This window comes from Hippichthys cyanospilos, chromosome 16 (assembly GCF_059441005.1).
Source record: "Hippichthys cyanospilos isolate Australia breed blue-spotted pipefish chromosome 16, RoL_Hcya_1.0, whole genome shotgun sequence".
NCBI classification, from domain to species: domain Eukaryota; kingdom Metazoa; phylum Chordata; class Actinopteri; order Syngnathiformes; family Syngnathidae; genus Hippichthys; species Hippichthys cyanospilos.
Window position 1 is genome coordinate 2,320,013 of NC_142384.1, and position 24,604 is coordinate 2,344,616.

Consider the following 24,604-nt stretch of genomic DNA (forward strand, 5'->3'; position numbering starts at 1 on the left):
TAGTGAAAATATGAAATGTGAAAGCTGTAAATCTGAAATGTAAAATCACCCGATGTTAAATCAATGGGATTTTTGGCGTGGAAAACTGGGAATTGTGGGAAATCTGTAAATATTCGGAATGAGAAAAATGGAAGCAGTCGTTACACGATTAATTGAAATATGAAATATGAAATGTGAACGGTGTGTATCGGATGAACTGGGAATGAGTTGAAACGCGTCAAAAAACGGGCGGGATAAGAAAAAAAAAAAGAGGAATAACATATGTGTGAAGGCTTTTGCCCAATCATTCTGGTGATGACTTTCCCACCGTAGTAAACCGAGGATTTGTTGCGCTAAAACCAATCCGTGGCTATGTTCTACTTTGAACGCAAGAGGTCCCCCTGACAGTTGCCGCTTGACACCGAAAGGCCACGAAGGTTGCTGGGAGTAGCGTTATTGAGCGTATGGCCACACCCCTTCATGAATAAATCATCATTCTCCCCTCGACCAAGGGAGACTTGTGCCAGAGAGGCTTTCTAGACGTCAAGCCGTAGCCTTTGCCGGTAGGGAGGCATTGGTACTCGTACTATCGCCACTCCTTTATTGACGAGGCCATGAAAATCGGCGGCCATGACCGGGGCGTAGGAGTCTTTCTCCGGCACGACGGCCACGCGGGCTTCTGCTGCTTTATTTACAGGAGAGCACTCGTCGAGGGCTTGATATTACCCCGACCGTGATCGACCTATTATCTGCCTTTAATGACGCGCGCCATTTGGACCTCCGCTCACTTGAAGACAAATACGCAGGTGACTCACTCCCGGTACGTTCAATGGGATTTTATTTTGCTAACGTGCTGTTGTGTGCGCGTGTGCGTGTTTTGCCGCACATCCTTTCCCAGTACAGTTGTGTCATAAAAGCAAGAATACCACTATGGATATGCTTAGTACTGTAATATCCATTGCTCTTATCCACTATGTATGCTTTCATTTGGTGTTATCTGTGCAATATAGATGACATAGTTTCTCATTTGTGAATTGAAACCAGCACATCCGTGTTGCAAAGACAGATGTTGACAATTGTTGACAATAGTCATTTCCGAATTAATCGTTTGGAACTCGTTGCTAATTGTAATATTTCAGAGAGCGAGCACAAAGGATTGAACTTTTCCCATCAGACAGCTGGTGGTTACTCCATTAGTTGTTTTGACGGAAAACGGAATCCTTTGTGAAGAAATGGCAGGTGTATGTGATACATTAGAAGAAAACCTGCCCCCTACATTCATCTATATCACAATAATACTTAATGTGATACATTACAAGAAAACCTGCCCCCTACATTCATCTATATCACAATAATACATATGTATGTTCTCTATCTAGCAGGCAATCCATCTGCCCTTTTCATGATTCCTCACCAACCATCATCCATTTATTTCAAATCCATCTATCCAAACCTGCAACATCCACCCATTTTTCCATCAACTGTCCATCCAACCCTATACAGCAGAACCCACAAACATATGTACATCAGAAAATACCATTTGAAAGACTGATGAGCCACAAAAAAAAAAAAACTTTTCTTTGGTGCTGGCTGTAACGAGGTCTGGGTGAAGTTGTTTCAAAACATGAGCTTTGCATGATTGAAGTGAAGAGGCAAAAGGTGGACGGACCCAAGAGCAGGAAAGCACAAATGCAAGACAGGTGAGAAGGTGCAATTAATATATATGAGAAAAACAAAAAAAGCAAACATGGAATGGGGAATTATCAAAATACAGATAAATAAATCAGAATTACAATTTGACAGGTTAAAAAGGGGACGGGGGCCGATTGCTCAAAATTGTTCCCTATTTTTGCATTTGGAATTCCAGAAACCTCTGTCCTCCTATGAGCTAGTTGCAACTTGGGAAGATACACTGGACCTTGCACTTACCAGCAGTATGATGAAAAAAAAAGACATTTTAAATATGGAGAAAATACTTGGCTGCTTGCATATAGTTAATATCCACCTATAATTGACGTCCATTGAAATACATTTAGAATATCTCCCCCATCCCCCTCCCTCAAAAATATATACAGTAGGCCCCCGGTTTACGAGATTAATCTGTTCCACGGTTGGGATTGTAAAACGAATTGACCGTATGGTGGGCAATCAAAACCTATGTTAATTAGCTAATATGTGTAAAACCGCAGGTAAAAACATCAAAATTGTTGATCATCTTCTTACTTCTCTCTTTAACATCACTAGCAATCTTGGGACTCATGGCTAAACAATTAAAGTTTGAATTAAGTTTGAACAAAGCTTTAACGTTCTGCCATTTTGGAACGAGTGACGCCAACCGATAGCAGACCAACATTGTAGTGACATAATCAGTGATGCGTGTACAGACATATTTGCGCGGAGTGACCGCCATGTTTGATGATGAAAAAAAATGGCGTGAAGAGGGAACAAAAACGGCGCGTCGTAAGGTCAAAGAAACACACACACATTATATATATATATATATATATATATATATATATATATATATATATATATATATAAAAAAAATCAGGTTCTGAAACCCATCGCAGAAGCCAATCAGCATGGGAATCAGCAGCAGCAGACAGTACTACCCCGCCACCCAGTCGATCGCCTTTGTAAAGGCTGGTGGGCGGCTGGGAAAAACTGCAGGAGCCAGGAACCCACCAGGTCTCCTGGCAATTGCTAAAGACTGGCGGTTGTCTGTCGACTTGGAGAAACAACTCAAGTTCCCCCAGCACTTTGTTGCAACCACCCAGAGGCTAGACAACCTCCTGGTGTCAGAGCAGATAAAGAACATCATCCTGATGGAGCTCACACTGCCATAGGAGGACCGACTGGTTGAGGCCCATGAGAGAAGGAAGACCAAATATGAAGGATTGGTCATTGACTGCAGTAAACAGACCTTGAAGGCACAGTGTATGCCCATCGAAGTTGGCTGCAGAGGATTTACAGGCCAATCACTCTATAAAACCTTGAGTGTGTTGGGCATCACCGGGAGAGAGAGGAGAAGAGCCATTAATCCCATCACAAAGGAAGCAGAGAAAGCCTCTAGATCAGGGGTCTCAAACTCAATTTACCTGGGGGCCACTGGAGGCAAAGTCTGGGTGAGGCTGGGCCGCATCAGGATTTCCACAAGAAAAGCGCTGATAAATCATTCTAATGTTCACAAATATCTTTATTTTTAACACAAAATAATGAATTAAATAAATGAATTAGAAAACAAATGTCTGATTTAACGGTTCTTTAACTTTTAACTTTATGAACATGAATGAAACATTGAACTTGAACTATTCTGAAAATGGCTTCTCTTGCCTACTTCTTGCTGCTAGAGACCTGGCAGCGCTTCTTCTCACATAGCCGAGCCACGTTTGGCTTGAGGGAGGAAGCAGTGGAGACCCTCAGGAGGGCATGAAGATGCCCATCCGTAAGTCTGGACCTGTACTTGGACTTATTGAAGTTCAAGGCGGAGAAGAGGTTCTCACACAAGTATGTGCTCCCAAAAAGGCACATGGTCCGCTTGAACATTTTGGAAAGTTCAGGGAAGCTGGGGGTCAACTCTCTCAAAAATTGCCCAAGCTTGTCTGCTTCTCCACTCATCTCCCTGAACTTGGCTTTGAGTGCAGAGTTGCACTGCAGGTCAATGAGCTCCATTTGAAGCAGAGGAGGGGCATCTTGCACATCAAAGGAGAAGGGGTCCGAAAAAATTTGGAATGTGGCTCTGTGCGTCTTGAAATCTGCAAACCTGTGATCAAATTCCTCCTGTAGCTTCAAAATGGCTTCAACATACTTCTCACCACTGCTCATGTGTGATATCAACAAGAAAAGCTAAGTCCATGAGCCATTTGGAATCACTTAGCACAGGAACAGCCACCCCACCCTTCTCCATGAAGTCTTTTACTTCTGTTCTCAACTCAAAAAATCTCTTCAATACGTTTCCCCTGCTGAGCCAACGTACCTCAGTGAAGTAGAGGACATCCCCATATTCTGACTCCATTTCCTCTAAAAAAGCACGGAACCTTCTGTGCTTTAAGCCCCTGGATCTGATTTGGTTGATGCATTTCACGACGACAGACATCACATTGTCAAACTTCAGGCATCTGCTGCAAAGGGCCTGCTGATGGATGATGCAGTGCAGAGCTATGGCCTCCTCCACACCCTCCTCTTCCAGTTTTTTTTGAACAAGTGCAACCAGTCCATTCTTCCTCCCTATCATTGATGGGGCTCCATCAGTTGTTATTCCAACAAAGCTCTTCCATGGCAAACCAGCATTCTCAATGGCATCACACAGGTGGTGAAATATTTCCTTAGCAGTGGTCTGGCCATGCATTGGAATTACTGTGAGCAACTCCTCCATCACTTCAAAATTGTCATCAACACCACGGACATATATTGCGAGCTGGGCAGTGTCTGTGATGTCTGTGGTCTCATCAAGAGCCACTGAATATACACTGAAACATTTTGCTTTATAGCACAGTTGATCATAAATGTCACTTGACAGTTCAGAAATGCGCTCTGCCACGGTGTTGGCAGAAAGGCTGATGTTGTTAAACTGACCTTTCTTTTCTGGACAGACAATATGTGCAGCCTGTAATAGGCACTTTTTGACAAATTCACCTTCTGTGAATGGTTTTCCTGCTTTAGCAATCATCTCGCTAATGGCATAGCTGGCTTCGACTGCTGCATTATTTTCTTTGGTTGCTTTCTTAAATAAATCTTGTTGCCTCAGTAGACGTTTCTTAAGACTGTCAACCTGGTTGGCTCTCTCATCTCCCTGGTATTTTTCGTACTCCTCAGCATGTCTAGTTGTATAATGACGTTTCAAATTGTATTCCTTGTGCACCGCAACTTTTTCAGTGCAAATAAGACACGTTGGGGTGCCCCTGTGCTCAACAAAAAAATATTGCACTCCCCACTTTTCCTGAAATTGTCTGTGCTCATCGCCAACCTTTCTCTTCACTGCAGGATTTGAAAGCGACATCTTTGGGGCTCTGTAACGTGTGATTCCACCGGGAGTCCGTCTCGGGTTTAACGGGGGTGTGGCTCATACGCACGTTCGCTTTCTGATCGTTATCAGAGAAAGGCGTGTATATGGCAGGGAGATCTGGGTAGCATTGTAGTGAAATTTAAACCCACTTTTCCAAAATAAAAAAGTAAAATCGTATATAAATACGGCGTAGTTGAGTGAGGGGAAAGCACTCGGCTGGTCACCCAACCCCTTATATGTCTAAATCTGCCATAGAGTTCCGTTAACGCAGTCGGTAAATCCTTTACTTGCGGGGCGGAAGGACACTAAATCGACATTGAGGGCTCTCGGCCACCGTACCTAACGATACAAATGCGGAAGAAATTTCAACGTTATTATGGGCGGGGCGAACTAGGGTAATTACCTTATCGTGATTGGTTCGTTAAGCTTCGCACACAACAACCGTTTTGCGGGCCGCACTAATATTAATCTTTCATATCAAGACGGGGACCGCAAATTATCGTCCCGGGGGCCGCAATTGGTCCGCGGGCCGCAAGTTTGAGACCCCTGCTCTAGATGGCTGTGGATTAGGAGAGGAGATCCATGGGGAACAGCAAATGCCACCTGAACACAAGCCGGGTCTGATCAACCATGGCTGGGTCGCCTGGGCGAGGGTGTCTGATGTTGAAAGACCCTTCTGTGATGTCAGACTCTCGAATAAATACCCCTCATGCGTGCACGTATTACCAGGCTACACAGGCTTTTTTCTGGAGCTTTTAAACGTCAATAAACCCACATCCGCCATTAAAACTTGTCATTATTTGCGATGCTGTCAAAACTTTAAAAAAAGAATAACTAAAAATAAACATCCACGAAATTTCCAATCCAATCCAACTTTATTTGTTAAGCACTTTAAAACAACCACAGCTGACCAAAATGCTGTACAAAAAAAATAAAAACATTGTAAAAACAGACACAACAGCTCAAGGACATAAAACGCTAAATCTGATAAGACAAATGTTTAAGGGTCAAGAATAAAGGAATAAAAGTAAAAAGTCCACTGTCTTACTAAGTGTTAAATGCCAAGGAGAAGAGGTGGGTTTTGCCAAGAGATTTAAAAACAGGCAGGGAGGTGGCCTGCCTAATGTGCTGAGGCAGGTTATTCCAGAGTTTTGGGGCTGCAACAGCTAAGGCACGGTCCCCTCTGAGCTTCCGCTTAGTTTGTAGCTCTCTCAGGAGCAGCTGATCAGCTGACCTGAGATAGCGAGCAGGTGTGTAGGGGTGCAGAAGCTCAGAGAGGTATGGAGGGGCAAAACCGTTGAGGGATTTAAAAGCAAATAAAAGGATTTTAAAATTAATCCTTAAATGTACAGGCAACCAGTGGAGTGAAGCTAAAATGGGGGAAATGTGCTCATGCTTGCGTGTGCCTGTTAAAAGACATGCTGCCGCATTCTGGACCATCTGTAGATGGGAGATGGGTGAGTCACTGACCCTCACTTAAAGGGCATTACAGTAGTCCAGCCGGGTAGTTATGAAGGCGTGGATAACTACCTCAAACTGCTGCCTTGAAAGAATTGGCTTAATTTTGGCCAGCTGCCTCAAGTGGTAGAAGCTCGATTTGACAACCATCTTGATCTGGTTGTCAAAATCGACTTTTACTTCTAGGTTGGTGATGGTGGGTTTAACATGCTGGGCCAAGGAGCCCAGGTCTGGAAGGGGCGTTCTAGTGGAGCCACCAAACACCATCACCTCAGTTTTCTTTTCATTAAAATTTAGAAAATTTAATGACATCCAGGCTTTTATGTCATCAAGACACTTAACTAATGTAGCAATGGAGTAAGTGTCCCTCTTTTTAAGAGGGGCATAAATCTGGCTGTCATCGGCATAAAGGTGGAAGGAGATACCATGCTTCCTAAGTATAGAGCCAAGTGGGAGTAAGTACAGGGAGAACAAGAGAGGGCAAAAGACCAAGCCCTGGGGAAGCCCACACGAGAGAGAAGCAGAGGAGGACACAGAGTCAGCAAGGCTGACAGAAAGTACGGTCAGCCAAGAATGACCTGAACCACTCTAGCGCCACACCCCTGATGCCCACCCACTGCTCCAAGCGGATGAAATTTTATGAAGTCCAAATTACAAATCGCAGTTTAATATAAGAAGCACATCATTGTATTTCTTTATTATTAAATGAATATGAGCAAAATAAAATAAGACAAACATACTAAAACTGAAAAATGAAAGAAAGAAAATGCTTGCACTCACCAAAACAAACAGCGGTCACAATTGATCAGTCCTTTCAATATCTCCCGATTTTTTCTCAAGCTCTTCATGCTCTGTCTCTTCGCACTGGGATTTGCAGTGTATCCACTTGGGTGTGCTCATATTGTTTTTATGACAGTGGCGCTAAATACTAAATCATTTGGATGTTTTCAACCACAAAAACATTATCGGCCATCAGGCCACTAGGTGTTGCATGGAGGCATCAAATATAACCACATGTTAAAAAGGTCTCTCTTTTTAAGTGCTGTGGTATATCAAATCCCCTTTGCAATAATTGAAGATTACCGCAATCCTCGAAATATAAGACTCACTTTTTTCCCCCCAAAGTGAAGGGCAAAAGTATGGGTGGACCTTACACCATTCGAGGAAGATTGATCTGTCTACCACATAAGTAGAGTTTTAACACACACATGTGCATTTTTATATTGTTCGTATTCTTACTTACACTAATTACCGTAACAGTGTATGAACCAGAGAGGGTAGACCTCATTTGTCTGTTAGCAGCAAGTGCCTGTTGCAGCTAAATGCAGCTCCTGTTCACTGAGATTGTTACGGCATTATTTTCAATAAAAGACGCGAGCGGACTGAACCAACATCCGAGTTCATCCTTGTTCACACACAGGAATATTACGAGGGGGTCATGTTTAAGTTATGATTTCTCCAGCTGATTCAATTAAGAGTGGCAAGGATTGCAGTTGAGTGCTCTGGCTAAAGAACATGGAAAGGTGTCCCATTTGACTTGCTTAGTAATTGCGGCCTTTTGGCAATTAATGGTGTCTCTTACACACAGGTGCATTTGGGGAATTATGGTCATTTATTTTTGTCCCTATTTTTTTAGGTGGAAGTGATGCCAAACTATTTTTGACACTATTGTGACACTGTGTAAGATTTTGAACGTTCTTCATTAAAAATCAATAACAAATTATTATAAATTTCAAAAACTTGCAAATAAATGTGTTCTTAACGACCAATACCATTAAATTATTAAATGATAGTACATGATGGGTGGCACTTCTCCGGAGGTCGGCACGTCTATTGACAGCCAAGGAGTGTGTATCGCTGCAATTACCGTAATGCGCCTAAAGCTCTCTCAGGCGCATGCAGAAAAATACACATACACATCAAAGGGACAGTGTGTAAAATTTACAGCATTTTTCATTATGGACAGCAGGAGGTGCTGCATTTACCATTGTCCATAGCTATAACAAACATGGCCGCCTCCTGAGAAATGCCACCCCCCCATGTAATATAATGTAATTGTCATGACGGGCGTGGCAGGGAGGATAGCTGGCGTGATAGCAGGAGTGGTGGACACTGTTGCAGGAATGCTCCAAGGCAGGGAGTGGGTGCAATGTTCCATACTTATTGGCAACAGGTAGAGAGGAACAGAATGCAGGGATGAAACGGGACAGCAACGAAACTCCAAAAATGCAGACGGGCAGGTGACACGGCAACGAAAACTAACTGGCGGGTGGACACACGGGCACGGGGTGAGCAAAAGATTTACAATGTGAGGCAAGCGACTGGTGACGTGTAACTTAAGACAATGATCTGACAACTAACGATGACTTGCTGGGACTAAAATAGACAGGACAATAAATAGACAAATATGAAACGACTGAGCAGAACGAGAGGTGGAGAACGCTGATTGGCAGACACATGGGGCTGGAACACAGGCAACAGGCGGGACAAATCGCGCAGGAAAACGACAAGAACTAAGAAAGACGCACACAACTGGAAAACACTTAGAAACCCCTACAACAGAAAATCCACAACAGAACCATGACAGTAATTCTAACTAGACCTACCTACGATTATATTTCAAACACACTGTTAGTCATAAGCAACACAGTAATTTGCAAGTTTTTGAAAGTTGCAATCATTTGATTTATTCCTTTTGAATGAAAAACGGTCTAAATCTGTCATAAGGATTTTTGTAGTGGAACTATTTTTAAAGGTTGACTTACCTGATTGGGTTGACTTTTTCTGTCAACGTCCATTGTACAGTACCTAAAACCTGCCAAAAGTCATGCTAACTAATCAGCAGGTCAATGGTGTTTTGCTGTATTTTTTAGCATTAAAATAACCAGACATTGTTAAAGAATAAATCAGTTGAAATATATAATTTGACAATAACCTCAACTGGCAGTCTACACTGCTGTTGTTTGTTGCTTTGGCACATGGGTGGTCGGACCCTATCTATATGTTCAGTCTAATCAGATTGACGTAGTGCTGTGCGATATGTGCAACATTTATCACGATATAGGTAATTTTATATCCCGATAACGAAATATATCCCGATATACTTATGAAATGAATCAATTTATCTTATCCTTTCTCCTTTTATTTGTGAAACACATTGAAGATGTAAAGCAATTCACATAAAGTGATTGAAGTAACATTTGAGTATGAAGTAGTCATTTTAAACGAGTAAAAGTGCAACTAAGTGAATGTTTTGAGGTTGAGATACATGAACACAATTTTGTCAGCTTGTTCTGACATGAAATAAAACCTAAAGTAACTTCACATCAAGTTTTCAAGTAAACAAAGTGCTTGAAGTAACATTCAAGTATGCCTGTCATTTTAAACAAGTAAAAGTGCCCTTATGTAAACTGTTTGAGGTTGAGATACATGAACACAAGTTTGGCAGCTTGTTTTGACATGAAATAAAACATAAAATAACTTTACATCAAGTTTTCAATTCAATAATTCACAATGAAATACAAATTAATATAAAAACGATAAAGTGCTTGAAGGAACATTCAAGTATGCCTGTCATTTCATAATTAAAACTGCGACTAAAGTGAACTGTTTCAGGAGGTTGAATGGCATTCGTCATACATGCGGGGCAGCTCGACATAAATGAAGTGTTTTCGATCTGGCATGTTGTATCTTGGGTCAAGAGTTTTGACGAGTGCCCTGAAGCCCGTCTTCTCCACAATGTAAATTGGTATCATGTCTTGACATATTACTGTAGATATAGCCTGAGTAATTTCACGGTGTCTGTAGGACTGCTTGTCATAGGGGATGCCAAACTACTGCCAAACAGTTGAATTCCGGGCTACTCTTTATGGCACCAATCCCTCCAATTCACTGTTCTCCGGTAAACTCTCCACTAAACTTTCTGCTGAACTCTCCGCTACAGTGTTTGTCTCCGCCTCTGCCATGATGTTGAAATGCAACCCTCGTGGCTCGTGTTGATGCCGTCTTTGGGGTGACGTAAAAATGCTACCGCAAAGTATTATATTTAGCGTCCATAGTTAATACGCCTAACTTTACTCTATAACGTGATAAATATAATGATATAAACAGTAGAGGGTTATATCTGGGTTATAGACATTTTTATGGCTATAAGATATATGTTGTAATATCTCACAGCACCGGATTGATGAGTGGTGATAAAAACACCGCTGCCCTCGACGTATTATTTCTGATTTATAGAGACACAAAGATTGTGACATTGTCTCTGTCTGCACTACAATGAATGAAAGACTGGCCAGTAATCTAATTGGCCAAATTTGTAATTGAATATGGCGATGCAGAAGGTAGGAGAATGGGAAATTGCTCCAAAAGGCAATAGTACTTATATTTAGAGTAAACCTATCCCTCATTGGCATATGTATGCAAGATTGGCTGGTCAGTAGGACTAACGTTTTTTTGTTAGCAAAGAAATGATTGATCATGACTGAAAATCATTAGCGGGTTCCGAATCAATAATGTTATGCCAGGAAAGCAAGTATTTCTTCCAGCCCTACAGGCAATTATAAGGATATATGTGCTAGTGTGTTATTACATGCTTTTCCAACACCATTTGGACTACTAGATGTTGTTCTTTGACACATTTTGTCTCCTCCCTCCCCCTTTGACTTCTGTTCCTCAACAGTGGTGATGCAGATGGATGTAATCCCATGCTAATCTGGCTAACCTTGTAGTCTGGGTTTAATGTAACTGATTAAAATCCCTCCTGCCATGGCAGCCATTAGTTAATTAGATCACTAACGTGAGCTGATAAGAAGGACAAGTGTGAGACCTTTTTAATTTTGCAATGATTTTATTCAGATTTATTCAGTTTGGGCATTTTGGATCCGGATGTGTTTTGAATTCTGTTGGCAGTAAAAGCTGTATACCCTGATGTTAATGAAAGTAAAACATTGTGTTGTAACTTTGACGATGTAGCAATAATTTAGTGCTCAAATATGGTTTCCAGATGGAAAGCGAGTATAGCGTGCAGGTTGCTTTACTGATGTCCTTGATGATTTTTACAGGTTTCCATTTTGTCGGGGCTTTAGTCCCATGACATGCTTATGTGTGCCGCGCATTTGTAAGACGTCCTTCAACATGTTTACAGTCCCAAACAGTCTACTTGTCAGGAGATTGCTATTGTGGCAGTAATGAGGATTTAAAGCACATCTTCACTGATCTAACATCCTCATTAATATAAACACAAATAACTATGCGAATACCTCTTGAATCCAGAGACACCCTATTATGTCAGTTTTAATTTAATCACATCCATGCAAAATATGAAATTAGTTATATTGCAAAGTATTAATGATCACAATTTTCCACTCCTGCTTATTTTTAATCACTCCTCAGTGCCCAAGGCTTCTTAATACAGCCATAGCTTTGCTGATTCTGGCTCATCAATGTCTGTAATTTCATTTTCGTGATACATAAACCATGTAACTGTATAAAAATGCCGATACCATCTTCTGCATGCCTCAAATGAAGGTAGAATCTCTGTAAAAAGACATGTCACTACATTTACATAATTGGTGTATCTTAGAAAGTATTACCTTTTGCATGTCAACTTTATGGTAGGCTTTTGTGTGTGTGTGTGTGTATATATATATATATATATATATATATATATATATATATATATATATATATATATATATATATATACAGTGGGCCCCCGGGTTACGAACTTAATCCGTTCAGCGGCTACGCTCGTATCTCGAATTGCTCGTATAGCGGGCAATCCAAACCCATGTTAATTCGTGAATGCGTGCAACGCGCGCCGAAGCCTTAGGTAAAAAGGACACACTGTATACGTATACTAAAATTGAGTGACATAATCTGCTGTACACTTGCATTATATAATAAATACAATGGATTGATAGCTTTTACCTTTGAAACGACGAGACTTGAGCTGGGTGTAAGCAGAGGGGGGCAGAGTCCAACGCTCAAAATTAACACGGCAACAGATATGCTATTGGTCTTACAGTGTTACAGTAACTCTTTCAGTCAGGGTGCAAATCACGCAGATACTAAAACATCATCCTCTTATTTCTTTCTTTACCGCTGCTAGTAATTTTAGAACCTATGTCTAACAGATAAAGTTTGCAAAGTCTTCACAACATTCCGTTTTTCACTAATTTTCTCTCCTTCCTTCCATCCTGTCCCATCAAGCTAGATAAAGGCGTTCGGCCAATAGCATATCGGCATTTCTGTGATTGACGTGTGACGCCGGCCAATAGCATCTCCGTGAGTGAGACCGGGTGACCTTAATCGACCAATAGCATATTCGCATCTCCGTGACTGACTGATAATTATTCGCACTTTTTTTTTTAAACGGTTGGAATGTATTGACAATTAATTTAAAAAAAAACCACACATTTAAACCAATGACAATTCTTTGTCCTGCAATCGGCACATTTAATTTCATGTCAGCTGTTTTTCCCTTTAGCTGTACAAACACTACACTTAAATGGTAATATATTTAGACACCGTGAGTGAGACAGTCAGTGTGACGTTGTAAGACCAATAGCGTTCACATACTGTCACAAGTATCTACTGATGATTGATGATAACGCTACTATTAATTTCATTGACGCAATTAAACGAGAACATATCTACATACTCAATGGCCGGCATGTCGAATTGCTCGTAAGGCGAGAGGTTTGTTCGTAAGCGGAGGACAAAAATCTCCCTGATCCACGCTCGTAAGGCGAATTGTTCGTAAATCAGGGTGTTCGTAAGCCGGGGGCCGACTGTATATATATATAATGTGTGTGTGTAGTGTATGTATTTATATTTGATGTTCAGTGATTTGGCCACTCGTAAAATTTTGTGTTAAGAAAAATGTCAAAACCACATTGTGAATGTGTCCACAATTTCAATTTGTGTTGTTGTTTGTTTCAGTATAGGATTAATATTTTATTACAGTTTTGGCTCAACAAAATGAGAGAGAAAAAATTCACTAAATTATTTTACAGTTACCTTACAGTTAATTTCCAAGCTTTTAAAATAGTTGTTCAGACATTTTTTTGTTTTGTGTTGCAAGCAAAACATTTAAGTTATAAGTGAAAGCTGGTGGAGTCAAACCTCACATCAACTTGCAGTTTGGCAGGCAAAGCAAAGGCCAAGTTTTGCTTAGGCTGTTTGTTGAAATTTAGCTGTTAAACTAAACATAAGGAAGGAAAATAACTCGTTTTCTATTTCACCAAGCCACACAAATAACTTGTTTGACAAATGTCTGCCGGCTTAATACATTCAATAAAAACAATCAATTAATACATTTAAATAAAATTAAAAACATTCAAATAACATTCAATACAAACATCATCAAAATCAACTTCATAATTACATTAACATCAATCTTAGCAGTTACACCCTTATAAGCAATGGCTATTGAAACCCACCAGTGTAGCAGCACACATGAACAGACAATATAACTCGTAGTACTTTTTTTTTTTTTAATTCTCAGCAAAAAAGACCTATGACTGCAGCTTGCTGAGCAATTCTACCTTCAGATTGTTTATTAGTTCTGTAATGATGATCCGGAAAGTACAATGATTTATGATCAGATGAGGGAGTTAAGGGGCGTAAAGAAAAAAAGCATTGTATACATTGGAGAGCTCCAGACTGTCTGTTATGGATAGGGCTAAGCGATATAAAGTTTTGGGACTGGATTGTAAACCAACAACTGTATATATGTTTTAAATGGCGTTTGTCCACCAATCTCACCAATCAGCGACATGCCACTGTAGACAGGTCACAGTAACCATCTCCTAACTGGTTTAATAAAGGATTGTGTTTACCTACACTCCATTACCTATGTTCTTAAAAGTTTATTAGCACTAGGTCGTAAGTTAGATTCGTGTTGAGCAGCAGTGACAAGCTGCATGATACAGATCCCTTCATTGATGGTTATAATGTCAATATAACATCAGAAGTAATATCAATCACTACTTGTTAAATTCATCCATGAACAAGTGTTTTCAGCAAACATGATAATTGCTAATATAAAATGCAGAGTCAAGAAAGACCCCAAAAAAGTGCTTAGGTGCACTGAAGACTTCCACAGAAACCTGTCCAGAGTTGTAAAATATGGCTCATCCAGTAGAAAAACACTATAAGTGAAAGTCTAGTCCATTTGTTTATGAATTTGGTTGCCATTGCCAAATTTACCTGGAAATGGTCAAATAAGGGAAGTCCGGCATTCTTTTTTTTTTTTTTTCTCCACTTAAAGCACTGCCAGCGCTACATTAACGATTTCCATAACACAAGATGATGAAAATGTGTAGGCTTCATTAAAGCGATAAAAGTTTGGTTTTGTTTGGAGCAGAAAAGGGGAAGACCTAAATCTGCCCTGTGTGGTTTGTTACTAAGTACAGCACAAACTGTACATGAAAAACTACACTGTGTTTATGGACTGGCATTACTTTTTGTGTGTGATTTTCTTGTTTGTGTGCATGTGTGTGTGTGTTGTGTGTGTGTGTTTCTCAAAAATATCAAATCAAATTTTATTTGTATAGCCCTGAATCGCAAAGTCTCAAAGGGCTTTACAGGTGAAAAGGGGTCATATCCAGACTTTTTTTGCAAAAAAGTGTCATGGTTCGGCATGGTGGTGTGTCTCCAAACGCAGCTGTGTTTGCTCGGACAGACATGGGAACTCTGAGGGCTCGCGCGGCCTGGGGAACTCGGAGGGCTCGCGCCTTGAGCATCTAGGGGACTTGGGAGGTTAGTGCCAGCTATGTGGGAGCACCGTGACTTGGGACTCGGGAGGCGGGCCATGCGCCTTGACTTGGGACTCGGGAGCCGGTGACCTACTTGAGGCAGACGCCGGCTTGGAGCTGACACTGGGGCCGGGCGCTGGCTGGGTGCTGAGACGGGGACCGGATGCTGGCTCGAATTTGAGACGGGGGCTGGACACCGGGTGGATGCAGGCACGGGTGTACACGGCCACCTTGGCGCAGGCACGGGGGCGCACAGCCGCCTTGGCGCAGGCACAGGGATCTCCGAACTGCTCATCTCAGGGCTCTGGATGGGCATTTGTAGCTGTCGGGGTGCAGGCACGGGGATGCCCTGCCTACTAGGCTCGGGAGCAGAGAGAGAGGGTCACCTGCCGCGTCAGCCTGCCGCCTGAAAGTTTGGGAAAAACAGGAGGAAAAAAGTCGAAGGGGATGGTAGAGGGTACGTGTGGGGGGTGTGGCTTGGGACAGAGTGAGGAAGTTGAAACCTTAACTGACCTGGGGGCTGCTACCGGAGTGAGTGGCTTGGGTTTAGGGGGTGCCGGGACGAATGCGTTGTGACGGGATAGCAAATGACGAACCTTATCTGGGCGTGCTCGGCCACCCCGGGAGGGGCAGAAAGCTAAGCGTGTGCCCAGGTAAGGTTCGCGGTCCTTGTAGAAGGAACAGTCCAAACCTAAATCACTATCATCAGCCTCGGAGGGGCAAGAGATGGAATAAGGAAGATCAGAATCGAATTCAACTTCGTCACAATCAGACTCGGCGGAACGAGAGCTGGATAAAAGAAAATTGGTTTCAAAACCGAAATTTTCGTAGGGAGCTGGGCTAGGATAAAAAAAAAAAAAAAAAAAAAAAAAAAAATCAGGGCCGGAATAAGAACGGAACTTAATAAAGGAAGGACAGTCCTCTAAATCAGGAAAATCCGAGTCAAGGGCATAATGAGGTGGACTAATTGGTGATTGGGGCTGCTCGGGTGGAAATGTGGGGGGCGAATAATCCCCAAGGTCGGAAAAATCTGAATTGTGGAAGATGTGACGTGGCAGAATTGTAGGGTAAGGGAGCTCAGGAAAGCAATGCGAGGAAGTGGGAGAATGAAGCGTGGAGGTCCGGTACAGGGCAGTGTTAGAAGAGGGCGCGGAAGAAGAGAGCGTGGAGGATGGGCTCAGGGGAGTGTTAATGGAGGGGGTCAGATGAGAGGAACAAAGAGGAACAGATAAGAGGGCTTACACGAGAGGAACAGGGTTGGCCGGCAGGCTGAGCGCTTTGGTGAGCGAGGCGACGGCGCTTTGTCCGTTGTCCGCTGCCGCCGCGGCCTTCCTGCTGGGTCCAGAGTTGGTCGGGTCATTCTGTCATGGTTCGGCTTGGTGGTGTGTAGTGGTGGACCCAAAGGCAGGTAATCGGGAAGCAAGTTGTACTCAAAAAAATCTTATTTAATGAAAGGTAGGACCAAAATCAAAGTAGCAACAGAAGGGTGGCAATCTGAAGGACATGAACAACAAAACAGCAGACGGGGGCAGGCTCGAAGAGGGAAACATGAAACTAAGGCGAACAGAGGCAAAGACTAAGCGCCGCGGGGTAACCTGGTACTTGGTAATTCTTATGAGGAGCAAAACGACACTTACAAGGACAATGACCCGACACGAACTGAAAGCAAACTCAGACTTAAATAGACTAGGGACTAGACAAGTAAACGGGAAACAGCTGGGGAGAAACAAAAGGCAAAGGGAGTTGATTGGGTGGCACAAGGAGGGAGAGTACACAGGTGGAAACAAATCATACTAACGAGGATCGACACGAGGGAAACCAAGAGTGCAAGACACAAAACTAAAAGAACTCACAACTTGAAAAAACCTAACCACCACCCCCCCCCAAAAAAAAAAAAACAGAAAACCCAGCCCGAAACCACAATGGAAACATGACAAAAAGAAGTTGTACAGAGACTTCTTTTCGTCATAGTTACACAACAGCATCCCCTGCTTAAAGCTCCCAGAAGGGGATGGAAAAACCCCCAAATCCCAATTTGGAGAAAATCAGAAACCTTCAGAAGGGACCATAGGTGGGCGGAGCTCAACAGGTTGAAGTGGATGCTGCGTGTACCAAATACTGACATATACAGATACACAATACAGATTACAGAAACAATTTGTGCCATATTAGGCAGGAAACATCCAGTGTAAAAATGTCTTGACAACAGGCGAAGCCATTGGGCAGGAACCTCCCCTCAGTCTAGTCAAGTGGACCGCAGGTGGTCGATCTCATAACCTGCAATGGTCGATCAGCGCAGGGCCAAATGGGGGAGTTCAAGTCATCTCTCACCATTAAGGCCCCTCTCCCAGACGGGTGAGACGCGAATATGATCTGACCACAGCTGTAATGAAAAACTAGGCTTAAATACCCACACACACGAATTAGACAGATGCACAACAGGAGGGGAGGAAGCAATGAGCATGACAAGCGGATTGGTGGAAACACGAGGGGCAGGTAGACACAAACAGGTGGACCTAATCAAAACTAACGCGGAATGACATGAAAACAGAAACAGGAATAATGCTACTGAACAGAATCCCCCCAAATAAACCGACCACCCAAAAACAAACAGAACATGACATTTCTACTGAGGCGGCTGCACGAATTTTCAGGTAGGGCATTCCAGAGTACTGACGGGACTTCTTTTTAGACCGCAGGTCGATAACAAACCGGCATTTTGTGACCTAAGTTGTCAGGACGGAACATATAGTGATACTAAGTCGACGAGATAGGAAGGAGCTTAACCATGTAAAAATTTTTAAGTAATTAACAACACCTTAAAATCACATCTCAGGTGTATGCAGGTCAGCTAGTATCGGAGTAATATGATCGAACTTTCTCGTCCTTGTCAAGAGTCTTGCTGATGCATTTTGTACAGACTGCAGACTTTTGATGCAGGACACGGGAAGCCCAGAAAACAAAATGTTACATTAGTCAAGGCGTGACGGAACAAATGCATGAATTAATGTTTCAGCATCGCTAGGAGAAAGAATAGGGCGAATTTTAGCGATATTGCGAAGGTAAAAAAAAACGCCATTCTTAAAGTATGTGTTTGAAAAGAGAGAGTTGAGTCAAATATCATGCCGAGGTTTTTAACAAATCTACTTTGGGCAATAGTACAGTTATCCAGGTTCAAAGTGGTATTCTTAAACAAGTGCTGATGACGTACAGTGCCAATAATTAACATCTCTGTTGGAAAAATTGGAAGACATCCATTGAGATGTGGGAATCCATGGCTAAGAGAAGATCATTTGTCACTTTTACTAGGGCTGTCTCAGTTGATTGGTTGGCCCTAAATCCTCACTAAAGGATAAGTTGTGTGTGCGCTACAACTTTCTCAAGAATTTTCGCAATAAACAGAAGATGTGACACTGGTCTATAATTAGCGAGATTTTCAGGATTAGGTGAGGTTTCTTAAGTAATGGTTGAATGCCGACAGTCTTAAAAGCTTCTAGTAAAGTGGTGTCAAACAATTTTTTATTTTGGGCCGCATTGCAGTGATAGTTTCTGTCAAAGGGCCGGAATGACTGTGAATTCAAATACGTTTTAAGTGTGTTGATCACATATTTACCAAGATTTGATATCAGAAGCCGGCAAAAACTGTTCAAATAGATTTGGAGAATAAGAAAATGTTTTTCTTCCACCAAATTTTTAAAAGTTAAAGACAACTTGCAATTTTTGTATTTTAGTCAGAAACCTGAAGTCACATCAGCATTTCAAGGGCCACAAAAAGTAAGGTGTCGGGCCGGACCTGGCCCCCGGGCCTTGACTTTGACACCTGTGCTCTAGTACAATGCCAGAGGAGAGTGACAAATGATTCTAGGATCGGGAATAAGTCTTTAACGAGTTTGCCTGGAAGCGGGTCGAGCATGCGGGATGTCGGCTTTGCGTTTTTTATTTCGTCCCTTATTAGCTGAATCCGCTGAGTAAAAAAAATGCATGAATTGTGTGCTGAATGGAGGGAGCTATGGTTAATCTGCTGCTGTTGCGTTATCGCTGCCGTATCAAATAAATATTTTAGGTTGTATTTATTAAGACCAATGATTTTGGAAAAGTAATTTGTTTGAGCTAACCTAAGAGCCTCTTTATATTTCAGCAAGCTATCGCACCAGACCTGACTGAAAACCTCGAGTTTGGTTTATCGCCATTTACGCTCTAGTTCTCTACTTAACAATTTAAGCATGCACGTTTCATCTGTAAACCTCGGAGTGTGCCACTTTGGACGAGGTTTAAATCTTAACGGTGCTATGGCGTTTAAAAGAACCGTATTGAAATTGTTTGTGAGCTTGTCGATTGAACCAATAAAAGACGAAAAAGCACCTGTTGCCAAAGGCAGTAGTTCAGAAAGTGGAGCAGTGGTTGATGCGTAAATATTACGGCTCTTATAACCTGTGGTTCAATAAAACCACACTGAGCCAGGGCTTCAAATGTTATAAGATAATGATCAGATATAGCGTTAGTATATGGCAAAATTGTGACATTTGAGGCAGTTTGGCCATGGGTTAACACTAAATCTAAGATTGGCTTACCGCGGCTAGCAGGCTGCTTAAAACTAATGCTAGCCGGACTAGCGGGTAGGCTATAGCCCGCACTAGCCGACGCTACCAGCTTAGGGCTAACGCTACGTGCACAACGAAGACAACAAAGCAAGTTGTTTACGCTCTACGCAAGGTGTTTTTTCTCAGGTGAGATAATCACTCTTGTGAAGTGTCTTTTGTTGTGCGAGGGGAGAGGGGTGAGCTTTGCTGTGCACTTTACTGTGGATCCGTAAAGAAAAGCATTGCTCAGAACTTTCACTTTTCTTGGATGTAGCAGAGCCAATATTTTCTCCTACAGAACCTTTATTCTTGTTTTTCCCTTCTATTGTTACTCGCTTTGTGGAAATACTCGTCTCCCCCCCCAAAAAAAAAAAAGTTTCAACGTCGCGATCAAGTGGCCAATACCGTGCTGAATATTGAACTGTCAATCCTGCATTATCGTTATCTTGGCACAGTAAGTATGGTTCAATAGCTGTTAGAAAAGGAAGCAAACGCTACACATACCAGTTATTCCAAGTTCTCCCTTCCGCCATTCTACAAGCCAGGTGAGTGCTCTTGCTTGGCTCCGTTTGTGTTGAAAGTTTAGCTGGCTGTGTTTGATATTTCCCAGTGCAAATCGACCACCATGATTCATTCCTGCCCCCTGTGTGAGACGTTGAACGTTCCCAAAGTTGATTGGCTGTTGCGATGCGCGACAAAAGTTAAAAAATTTTAACTTCACGCGACAGGAGAAATTCCACACCACTCGAAGCCGCGCGAAGCCATGCGATGCCACGCGAAGCCGCGGGATGCCACGCGAAGCCGCGGGATGCCACGCAAAGCCGCGTCACTCCATACGCGTCCATCGCGTTGCCCAACGCGCCCTGTCCCGTGAACTCCATTGACTACAATACAAAATTGTAATAAATAAATAATAAATACTATGGCTGAGCGAATAGTCACGCTAGCAGAGCTGCGTGAATCCAGGGCGAACGGAGCTAGGAGCTGTTCAGACAATCGGCAGATCAGTAGCTAACGAAGAATAGAAACAGTCCTCAAAAATAAAGGAAAGAAAAACACCGGACACAGGTCCGACTGGTGTTAAAATAAAAATTAAAAACAGAAAAATAGCGCTCGTCTCCCTAGCTAGTGCTAAACAGTAGAACCAGAACCAGAAGATCAATATACCGGAAGTCACAGAAATAACCTCTGCCACGCTTTACACACTACAATTAAATTTGCACAGATGTGTTTTGCAAGTGGAATTTGACTAATAAATATTTGAAAAATGCCAATTTCAAAATTAGAGGCATTTAAGTTAACACTGAATGTGACAGAGGATCACAGTACATTTACTTCAAACAATAGAAAGGAGTTCATCACCATTTTTTCAAATACTTGTGCTTTAGTGTTTAGATGTCTTGCACAGGCAAGATGAGTGGTGCTTATTCGCCAGTGTGGTGGAACAGCTGAACTCATTTTAACTTGACTTTTGTTTTTACCACATGATGGACTTAAATTTTAGGTTTTGAGCAAATGGTAAAGATGTGCATATACATACTGTGTTTTACACACGTCAAAACAAACTTCCTTGTGTAAATGGAAATGCTGGGTTAGGTACTTGTGAGTGCTTTCAATAAGTTAGGAAAAAGATAAGACTGGTAGTGTGCTACCTTTGGCAGTTTTTTTTTTATTTTTAATGGATTTTGTTGCTTCCCCAATGAAATTTGTTACAATTATTTAGAGATTTTTCAAATTTAAGACCCTTTTTGCAATATTGCCCTATTATGAGAGAGGTGCTGATGCTCTTCAAAGCGGGGCTTATATATATATATATATATATATATATATATATATATATATATATATATATATATATATATATATATATTTGCAGAACAGTAACCATAAAGTCTGGTCTGAACATTTCTGTAGTGATTTTTTTGTCAGTCTGGTTTTTTGTCATCGTGATCAGCACCACCAAACATGACAAAAAGGACCCACTCTCCTGTTGCTGCAGGTATTTTTTATTGTGTGTTTCCTGTTGTGATTGCTGGAATGTGGGGGAAACCTCTTAAAGGACGGTCCCCGGTGTTGTTGTTTACTGTTGTGCAGTAGTTGTGAGTCACGCCACGCTCAAAATACACGTAGTTAGTGAACAAATGGAAAGAAAAAAAATATAAGAAATGTGAATAGGTGTTCTAATTATTTGCATGTAATTGCATTTGCAGTCTATGTCAGATGGGAGCATTATTGTCATGGTTGGGCATGGCGGCTTGAGGAGGTGCAGGACGTGGGAACGATGGAACCAATAAAGTGCAGGACAGACTGGGGTAAGGCTCAAATGAGGTTGATTTAATGGCAAACGAAGGCAGGGTTGAAAGAACCAAAAAATACAAAGTACAAACAAAAACGCTAAACGCAAACTTACTGGGGCAAAAAGGAACGGGAGGCAGCACGGGAAGGGTGGGATCAGGGGCAGCGCGAGGCAAGACAGAAGGGGGAAGACGTACAATGATCCAACAAGGGATGGGGCAAAGCACTGGGGCTTAAGTACTAACAGAACTAATTAAGACACAAGACACCTGGGAACAACAGGGGGCGGGGAAAACCGACTTTTGGAAGCACTAGGCTGGAACACACGGGTAACAGGTGAGGCTAATTACAGTGACGACAGACACGGGGGAAACACAGAGAACCTATAACTGAAACTACACAACCCTGAAACCCCCGACAAAAACTGAAAGAACGTGACAGTTATATCACGTGCCATAATTGGGTCGTCCATCTGTGCTGTCAAATGAAGAGGGACGCTTTATAAATTTAGACATCTTAAGTATAACAAGTTAGTATGCACAGAGGGTCACAGTTTATGAATAGATCGCATTATACTGTATGATAGGCTGAACAGTTAATCAACTCAAATCAACTGCAGTATAGTACAAAATGCTGGACTCATTTCGGCAGGCTGCTGGGTTTATTGATGTTTTAAACACTTTTGTTAATGTAATTTCTAGATAGATTAGTGCTTAAGAAGTATAGAAGTGTTTCCAAAAAAATTGCAGAAGTGTTTACATATCCTCGTTTCATGGAGCATGAATAGTTGAAGTGATGAAGCCAAATATTTGATTGTATTGTTCTAATGTGATAATATGCTGATTTATGTTTTCGCCACACTTCAATGTTTTGGAATTTTGTGAAGATGGGCTATGGGAAAAGGTACAACATATTCATTTATGGTAAACGCGAGTGAAATGTGAATAGAGGAACTTACTTTTCACCGTTTACAGTCAATTTAGTACACCATTCACCAGTACCATAATGGCACTGCCCATCTGTTCAACATGCTCCATAAACCATGAAGTAGCCTGCTAACAAATAAACATAATTTCAGCACAAAGGTAAATAGCATTTCTGAAATAACATCTAATGGTGCTCTTACATTATTGTAAATTTACTGTAAAAGTGATTCCTCACAAATTTGCCATTCTTCCTCAGTACCGCTTTATTAAACAAAATATTATTGAGCCTTTGAACAATGAAGCTTGATAAAATACAATGGCATGTATTCAAGCCATTTTTTTTGAAACATCATTAACATAGTCAGAACAGAGGGTGGGGGACAAATCTGCCACCCACCCACCCTTTCTTTTGCTAACAAGGATATAGGAGGTGACATAGAGCAGTAAATGACAACAGATGGTGTGCGTGTGTGTGTGTGTGTCCACGTGCCCATATTGGCGCATGTGTGATTCACATGAATGAGCTTGACACCATGTCAGAACTGAGTCATGGTTGCTTGCCATAGACTGCTACGAATGACTCAGGGATAAGACATGAAATGAGTTTCTCTATTTCCCGCATCTCTCTTTAACTAGCGTGGGTCAAGCAGGACATGACCAGAGGGTACAGAAATGCTTGCTTTTTATCAAGATGAATATGCAGTCAGTGCTCATGGTACAGATTCAGGAAACCAAAAACAACCTAGTCTCTGTAAGTACTTTTGGCCAATAGCTTAAAACATCCCCAAGTTCAAAAATGCATTATTTTGTCCAGTCCTTTGTTGCTGTATTTTCACGTCAAAGGGAAAGAAGCCACCAGGAAGCTGAAATGTCAGCCAGATGCTGACAACATGTCAAAGTTCAACACAGCATGACCACACAACACTAGCAGGAGTGTGCCATCTTTTGGCTAAAGTACTGCGAGTAGAATGTGAAAGAATGTCCGAAAAATGGACAATACCGCACCAGGGTTCTGGTTCTGCTCCTTTGTCTATACCAGTCAATATCCCAAGACAGATTTCCAACATGATCTTGTATTGTGTGGAACAGATTTGGTCATGTTGTATGTCACATTCCCCACTTGTGCTCTATATTCCAACCACTCTAATTTTTTTCTGTGCATTTAGAAAGTATTTTTTTAATGCGCTGGCATATTTATCAGCAATGCGTCTTATAATATTATGCATATTTATGTGGGGGTGGATACAGCTTTGGTTTTTAGCCCCAGGCCTATCTTCTCATGCCTGCTTGTTATTGAGGATTAGCACACTGACACACATTACACACACGCAACATAAGGTCACTACTGTATGTTATATCTAAGGAATAAGATGACAACTACTCAATGCTATTAGGATTTTGTGGGACAGCTCTTAGACAGGGATTATGTCTATTCCTAGACTAGTCATGCAGACAGTGCGTGTTTGATAACATTTGGACCTGGGATGCACAGTGGTTTTATTTCAGAGTTCATCAGGTTGCAATTTCCATTGTTTTGTTTTTTTTCATCTTTAAGGAAACATTGAGGTAAAAACTGTTGCAGAGCTGCATTTACTTTGA

General features: G+C 41.8%; 1 protein-coding gene across 1 annotated transcript in view; it reads left to right on the forward strand.

The window, feature by feature from the left end:
* Positions 1 to 481: 481 nt before the first annotated feature.
* LOC148410154 (protein TANC2-like) overlaps positions 482 to 24,604 on the forward strand; it is a 97,586-nt gene continuing 73,463 nt past the window's right edge. The window contains exon 1 of the mRNA XM_088436687.1: positions 482 to 799. The gene's annotated coding sequence lies outside the window, so the exon portion shown is untranslated. The remainder of the gene's footprint in view (positions 800 to 24,604) is intronic.